The sequence below is a fragment of the Lactuca virosa genome, chromosome 8 (genome assembly GCF_052849685.1).
Source record: "Lactuca virosa cultivar CGN04683 chromosome 8, Lactuca_virosa_CGN04683_v6, whole genome shotgun sequence".
NCBI classification, from domain to species: domain Eukaryota; kingdom Viridiplantae; phylum Streptophyta; class Magnoliopsida; order Asterales; family Asteraceae; genus Lactuca; species Lactuca virosa.
Genome location: NC_136433.1, coordinates 384,609,315 through 384,618,377, shown reverse-complemented (window position 1 = coordinate 384,618,377; position 9,063 = coordinate 384,609,315).

The window sequence follows — 9,063 nt, the reverse complement described above, 5'->3', positions numbered from 1 at the left end:
ATAAGGAGGATATGGCAGGCCCCGAGTCTACCAAGTGGAAAGAGGCAATTGCCAAAAAGATCAAGTCCATGTATCACAACCAAGTTCGGAATTTGGTTGACAATGTACCAGGTCGTAATACGATTAGATGCAAATGGATCTTCAAGAAGAAGACCGACATGGATGGAAAGGTACACACTTCCAAGGCTCGACTCTTTGCGAAGAACTTTACTCAAACCCCAGGGGTTGACTATGATTAGACCTTCTCACCAGTAGCTAAGATTAAATCTATTAGGGTTATGCTAGCCATAGTTGCGTTTCATGACTATGAAATTTGGCAGATGGATGTCAAAACCACTTTCCTTAATGGGAAGTTGGTTGAAGATATTTACACGAGTAAGCTAGAGGGTTTTTTGGATGCTATGTACCCCAATAGAGTGTGTAAGCTTGAGAAATTGATCTATGGATTGAAACAAGCTTCTCACAGATGGAATCTTTGCTTTGACGAGAAAGTTAAAGAGTTTGGCTTCTCTAGAAGTGAAGATGAATCTTGTGTATATGTCAAAGCTAGTGGGAGTATAGTAACCTTCCTGGTATTGTATGTCGATGACATACTTCTTATAGGAAACGACATTCCAACTTTGCAAGAGGTCAAGTCTTGGCTTGGAAAGTGTTTCGCTATGAAGGATCTAGGAGAGGCTGCTTATATTCCCGGAATAACGATTTTGAGAAACAGGAGTAAAAGAGTAATTGGACTTAGTCAAAGTACGTATTTGGATAAGGTGTTAAAACGTTTTAGCATGGAGAATTCCAAGAAACGAGAGTTGCCTATCCAGAGTAATACCAAGCTGAGTAAGACTCAAAGTCTGAGTACCGATGCAGAGATAGCAGAAATGAGTCGAGTTCCTTATACTTCCGCCGTTAGATCGATCATGTATGCTATGACATGTACTCGCCCTGATGTGGCTTTTTCTTTGAGCATGGTTAGTCGATATTAGGAAAATCCGTGTAGAGCTCATTGGGTAGCAGTCAAGAATATTCTTAAGTATATGCGAAGAACCAAGGACTGGGTCCTTGTGCTTGGTGGAAGTGATGACATAAGAGTAATTGGGTATAATGACGCCAGCTTTCAGACAGACAGAGACCACTTCCGTTCTCATTCTGGCTGGGTGTTTACCCTTAATGGAGGAGTCGTAAGTTGGAATAGTTCCAAACATGAAACAATGGCTGATTCTACTTGTGAATCAGAGTACATTGCAGCCAGCGAAGCATCGAAGGAGGAAATATGGTTGAAGAACTTCATCGGAGACCTTGGAGTTGTGCCAGCCATAAAGGAGCCAATGGATATTTTCTATGATAATGAAGGAGCGGTTTCCTTAACTAAGGAACCAATAGATCATTGACAGATCTAGACATATCGACAGAAAATACCAATTTATCAAACATCGAGTAGAAGAAGGACACCTCGTCATGAAGAGGGTATCATCAGAAGAGAATCCTGCAGATCCCCTTACAAAGGGTCTTAGTAGGATTAAGCACGTTCAGCATGCAAGAAGCATTGGTCTGAAGGATGATATTAGTTTTAGTAGTTAGAAAGACATTTAGAAACTTGTAACAAAGTAAATGTGATTGACATTTGATGATTAAGTAATATATATTTATTTATGAGTATTGTTTACTATCTTGTGTCAATTGTTTATTTTGCATGTTTTACTTCTTGAATAATTAGATTATTCAAACATCCACAGTCGATCATACTTTTGGAAGTAAGTAGTTAATTAAGCCTGTCATGAATTAGGTTGTAGATTGTCTAAGGGTTTAGACATGGCAATAGTTTGCTGCAACATTCATGAGTACTTTTGAAATAGAGAATTTGAGTATTGGATTAACCCACCCTCAGAGAATTACTTCATGGAATTTATCACGAGTAATTATGAGATGATAATATCATATAAATGTGAAACGGAGATATATGAGTTGTTTTTTACAAGTTGGTTGTACATTAATAATGCGTAAACGCATTAGTAACTTGAAGTTATAAAACGTATTTTTGTGCATGATTTGATGAGTAAATAGTGCAAGCATATAAGTCAGAGTTTATCTGTTCCTTTTTCCCTAACAAGAAAATCGATATCTTGGGCCCCTCGATGATTTGGTGTTGACTTATAGTGTCGGGGTCGGCAAGGTCTAAATTGATGTGTTTGATTAGCAGTTCTTTGTCATTACAAATCGAAAATCGGGAAACAAACTGTTAGACAATGAGATTGATTATGTTCCATGTCATTTTTCCACATGATATCTTGCAGAACGGAGGATTATATGATCACTTATCTTAGGACACATAACTGACTAGGTCAGAGTTCAACAACGAATTTGAGAGCTATAATTTGCTAATCAAAATTTGAAGTTATACTGACAACTATAGTTATTAGACTTATCCAAGTGGGAGACTATTGGATTAGGTGTCTAAGCCCATAACTATAATTGGTATATACTTAAATTGATAGTAGCACAGTCTTTTTGGGTTGCCCTCATACTAGCAACTGGACATGATGACTTTTGGAGAAAGAGGTTGAATTTATTATTTGATTAATAATTTGAGATAATTGATTTATTGATATATTATGGAAATAATATATTAATTAGAAATCATATTGTTTAATTAATATTTAACCAGAAATTAATTTGGAATTAATTTTGGGATTAAAGGAATTAATTAAAAGTGCAGGGGCTGTTTAGCAATTTATTGATAGTTGAGGAATTGGGCTCTTGGACCTCCCTCAAGGGTTGGATGAAAACTTCTAGGAAGGCCCTAGAATTTTATTCTAAGGCCTTGGATAGGGAGTCCATGGACTGCTTAGGCCTTAAGCTAAGGAATTAGGCTTTCCTCCAACAAACCTTAGCTTTGGCTCTAAGCTACCTCAACTATATAAGGAGCTATACCTCTTCATAATTTCGGCCACTCTAAACCTAAGAAGGATAGCCAAATTTATCAAGTATCTCCTCCCCTCTCCTCTTTCATCCTCTTTCTTAGTTTGGGTGTGAGCCATTAGAGGTGTTACACTTGTGACACTTGCTCTCAAGTTCAAGATCTTCAAGGAATTCAAATTGTTATTACTACATAACAATTAAAGGTGTGTTTACTATCTCTTGTTGTTAATTTCGAAAATAGTAGATACCTCCTAGGGTTTCCTTTTGATGTTCAATACTTGTATGTTCAAATAGAGAAAACATAGATCCAAGCTATTAGGGTTGCATGCACACATAGGGATTGTTTGTTATGCTCAAAACCCATCATCTTTACCTTGGACCGTATCAGGTACTTTCTCTTTTGCAAAAGGTGTTTTGTAGGTTTTGGAGCCTCATTGTGGTTACGAATTAGCTTTTCGATAGGCTTTGTGGGATTGCAAGGACTTATTGGGCTTTACGAATCCATTTTGGAAGAATTGGGCTTGATGCATTAAAGATTTGGATTAGTTGGACTCTTGAAGATTGGTCATGCACTCTCAAAGATATGATTGGACTATCCATATTGAATCTTGAAGATTATTGGTCCATTTGAATCATGTGAGGTGTGGAGGGGACCAAAGGAATCAAAAGTAGTGGGATGGAGTAGTGGAAAAAGGAGCCAATAATATTTAAGCATCATTTGCGAGGGTGGGGAGCTCACCCGCTCAAGTTTGCGTGGCTACTCGCATAAGTACCCTTCTAGGGGCATGTTAAATGCCATTTTATGCATATTTTAGAATATATTTTTACTACATTTTGCATCATATTTTATGATTTTTCATGTGCATTAGTATAAATAATGTTCAACTCATGTTTATCGCTAGAACTCCCAACTGCTCATGTTTTTATGCCGTTTTCAGATATTTCGAGTGGGACGGTACTTTGGAAGCAACTTGGATGCATAATTGGAGCTTAATGGAGCTAAAACACCTGAGGAAGCTGGAACCTGGGTTGGAATTGCTGAAACTGAAGAGTTCGCATCCGAAACACGCGTTTTAGGAAAAATACGATCGTGTTTTCCTTATATGATCGTGATTTTGATCGTGCTTTACCTTCACAACTTTTACAGGCCAAAAATCAAGTTTTGGGACTTCGAATACAAAATACGATAATGTTTTTGCCATAACCATGATCGTGTTTTTCAATATTTGTCAGATTTAGCAACATACTTTATTAAACAAGAATTTTGGAGGCTTTGACGCAAAAACACGATCGTTTTCTTGCCAAACCACGATCGTGTATTCTAATTTTTCTCATCTGATTTTGCTGCCTTGGATATAAATACCTCCTATCTGATATGTTTAAACCCTAGACGTTCCCATACGACCAGAGACGACTTTTGGAGGTGATTTCTATATATTTTTCATCACTTTCTAAAGATCTGAAGGTTGTGGATCATCCCATTCAATTAGTTTGGTAAGATTTAGTTGATTAATGTTTCTTCTTATTGTTCTAGATCAGATTTTAGCCGTGTCTCGCTAAACCTTAGATTTTAGTTCTGCAAGATCGGTACTTTTCATGTAATCAATCATTAGACCTCGTTTTCATTGTGTGATTCGATCTAGATATTTCAATTTTGATGATATTTCAGTTTTGATCTTAATGAATGTTTAATTTTAGTTCTTTTAGTCTATTCACCTAATTTAGGATTAAATCAATCTAGTTAATCAGTTGTTGAAATCCGTAATTGTTTTGATAAATTGGAAATAAGTAACATGTAACAGATCAGTTCCGTGTTGGGATTTGACTCTGTTATAAACTGGAACTTCATATTTTTACGCTTTAGAGCTTGTGAGAAGTATTGAATATTGCTGAGAATTTTACACAAATCACAATGCTGATTTTCTAACTTGATTAAGAGCTTGTTTAATTAGGTTAGTAAAAAATTAGGATTAATTGAAGAGCTTGTTTTGGTTAATTAACTAGGTAAAAGAGAACTTACTAGAGCTTATTAGTAGTTTTTAGTACCATCTTAGATAAAAAAACATTTTGAATAACTAGGTTTGTGTTGATTGCATGATTAGGAAAGTCGTAACAGAAGTGAATTTGTTTTTTATTATTAAATTTACGTTAGTTATTTTCACTGCTATTTTAGTTATTAGTTTTACAACTATAACGTCCCAAAAATACCAATGAAAAATTTCATTTTTAGACCATCAAATCCATACAACATTTGTTCCAAAAGCATTCATAGTAAAATGTATATTTCAAACATTATAATAAAAAAATAATCAGTGCGGAAAAAGCTATCAGGGGATGATGCGCAGTCAAGCCGAGCCCTTCCCTTTAGAACTGGAAGTACCTGAAAATATTTAAACCACAAAACCGTAAGCACAAAACTTAGTGAGTTCGCCAAAATACCACATACCATACATAAGATAGTGCATGCTATGGGCCAAGTCATTGTCTTACAGTCACTTCCTGCCAGAGGCCAAATCATGGTCTTTCCTTGCGATACCGAGGGCCAAATACCAGTCTTACAAACAAGTGCCAATGGCCACACCCTGGTCTTCCATGCCAGTATCACAAAGACAACAAGCATCCTACATACAAATAACAGGGGCTAGATCCTGGTCATGAAATATCTTTATGCCCAAGAGTCAATATAGAATGATATTGCTAGATAATATATGATCCTAAAGGGCCACACTAACAACAATTTGATCCAAATATAATATTTATAAGAATTTGATTCTTGATAAATAAATATAATTCTTGTAATTAATTGGAAATTATTTATTTTTTGGGAAAATAATATTATTTCAATTGAAGTATCATAATTTATCATATCGTATGATTTATTAAGTTATGTACATCTTTTTGGACTAGAAATACTTTTATCTTTTAGCTAAAAGGGTTATGCTTTATATCTTATAATAGACTTGAAGATTTTTTTTTATTTTTATAAAATCTTCTCTTTTTCTTTATTAATAAAAAAAACATGAGCTAGTCATGGTGTAGGAGTATATGGTCTTTTTATTATAATATTCAAGGGGACATGATTTAGAAGCATGTCTTGAAAGTATTATTAAGATATCGGCTTTAGAGGCATGTTGCTTAAAGTGTTAAAACCCATAGGATAAATATTTGGTTAAAAGCCTTAAGCAAGGATTTCATTAGATCATTATAATTAGAAAAACCATAATTTTTTTTCTCTTTCCCTCTCTATATGGTCTCTACATTTTATTCTCTTAAATGGTTAAGTCATAAGAAGATGTTTGGTATTTTACTAGAACTCTCCTTTAGAACAAAAGCCTTGTTTTGTTCTTAAAGGCTTAAGAATATTATTATTACAAGAGGAAGACTAGCATCTTATCAAGTTTGCTAAATGTTGGTGGATAATTCTAGATAGCTTATTCCTTGGAGCTTAAAACCATTTTCATCAACTTCCTAATTGCCAAAAGGAACCAAAGTCTTCAAAGGTTGTTTCAGTTTCTTCTTCTTGGTTTTATTTAATATTTCTAAGTTTTGCAAAATGATCTTTTGGTGGGAATAAAAATAGTTTTATTTTGTTCAAATCTTAAGTCTTCGTTGCTATGTTTATGTTTTTGAAACAATTTTCGAATAAAAACCCAACAATTGGTATAAAAACCATTTTTGCAAGATTAGTTAGATTATTTGTCAAGTTGATGAAATCTTTGTTTTTGGAAAACATAGATGATTTTCTCTTTGCAAGAAAAATCCGTACATTTTTTCTATGACAACTTTTAAAATGTTTATAATATTTATTTTATGACTAGAAGTTTACATGCATCTTTTTAGTCATACAAGTTGTCTTAGAAAAACAAAGAGTCGTTATATATAATTTTGAGTATATGAATGTGTATGATGTGCACAAACTAGTCGATGACCTTTGTGTTGTTGTTTTTGTTGATTTGTTGAAAAAGTGGTTGTAATATTAATTTATTCATATGGTATGTAATAATTAAATAGATTAGTTTTCTTCATTTATTTTTGTAAGTAATATATTAGTTTTTAGAAATAATTTATTTATACAAAAATGCAACAAGAAATGAAGATGAAGCCATTTTTTGAAGATCAAAAGGCAATTTTCGCAATATGTAACTGTGTAGGGAAATTAGTCACACTTCCTGAAACTGTCACTAAAGCTGTTACTATTGACAGCCCCCTTAAAGGCTGTTAGAGTTTTTGTGACACTTTCTGCAACACTTCCTGAAAGTGTCGCATATGCTAAATTATTACTTTCAAGAAGACTTTCAACATTTTGCAAGTAATGAGAGTTTTCTCAAGTGAGAGCTTCTACAACAACATTACTAGAAGATTTTGGACCCTGTAAATGTCCCTTTAGGAATGGGCTTGACATTTTGTGATGGCTCACAAAATGTCATTAGTTGGTTCGTTTATGCACATGTGTTTTTAATATGTTTGTGTTGTTTTATATTTATGTTGTTATTATTGTGTTATGGTTGATAAATTAGTTTTTCAAATGAAAAATAATATTTAAACATAAATAAACATCACAAAGGAGTTTGGTTTTAATGAAATTTACCTTTTTAACATAAGATGATAAAATAGTTTTAAAAATAAAGCAAGCTTTATCGTTAAATATTGAAAATACTAAATGAATTTTGTTAAAATTTTGTAGATATATATAATCCACTCTCATAACCATGAATTGTCATTTTCTTTAATGAATTAATAAAACAATATCATTCAATAGATACAACTTTAATGAATGATTTCATTTCTTGAGAGACGATCTCGTGAAAGATGTGAAACTGTATACACTTAAAGGTCCTAGTCCAAAACAACCTACTTTGTGAAATAGACCTGATACCTAGTAAAGGCATCATTGTGATGATGAAGATGCTTTTAACATCATACTAGGAATAGTTATTCCTGACTTCCTCAAAGTCTTGGATTTTATATATATATATATATATATATATATATATATATATATATATATATATATATATATATATCAGGTTAAGCAATATACCAATAAATACAATGATATTTGTTTTAAACTAGTTCAAACAATGGAATAATGCAAGACTGAAAAGAGTCACTGTGTGAGATCTAAGAGACCTATGTTTTATGGAATAAATACCTTTAAGCCAAAGAAATCCAATAAGGTCAACATAGATGGATCTTGTTTCGTTTATGGAGAAACTGGACACTAGAAGAGGAGCGGCTCCTCTTATCTGAAAAGAAAGTCCGAAAGAGACAAGTACTTCATGTATATACTAGATAGAACTCATGATTTTCATATAATACTCAAGTACTTGGTACTTAATGTTAATCTAGTATTTGTAAATGACTTGCAGGTATTTTACAGAAGAATAACCAGCTGAGTACAAACAAGTTGGAACTACACTCTCAGAGTTTAGTTTATTATTTATGCTTAGAACATAAATTACTTGTAATATAAAACAATGCTTTTTTCGGAACAATGTATGTTTTAAATTTAGCATGTTTTATATATATATATATATATATATATATATATATATATATATATATATATATATATATATATATATATGTAACACCCATAATTTTCAAGCCAATTTAAAACTTTTGTTAAAACATTTAAAAACCATTAGTTATTACAATTTGATTTCAAAGTAGTTTAAGCATCAAAGTATCCCATAATCAATCATGAAAATATGAGGAGGTGCACGATCACGCCTTCGCCTTCCCACGATCATCAGAAGTACCTAAAACAAAATCAACAACTGTAAGCCCGAAGCTTAGTGAGTTTCCCCAAAATACCAACGCCATACAAATGTAACCATATGATATAACAAATACAGAACAAACAACATGCATAATGAGTCTTCAGCCTCACTGGACCGCCTCACAGGACCTACAGCCTATCTGGACCGCTCCCGAGCCTTCGACATGACTGGACCCCTCGCAGGGCCTACAGTCTATCCGGACCGCTTGCCGGGCCTTCGGCCTGACTGAATCCCTTTTCAGGGCCTTCAGGTTACCCGGACCGCCCTGGGTATGTTGGCCTTCAGCACAAAGCAGGACCGCCTCAACCCATCCCCAAATCAAACCAACTTGTGCACATAAATATCATACGCTAGCATATATAACAGTCAA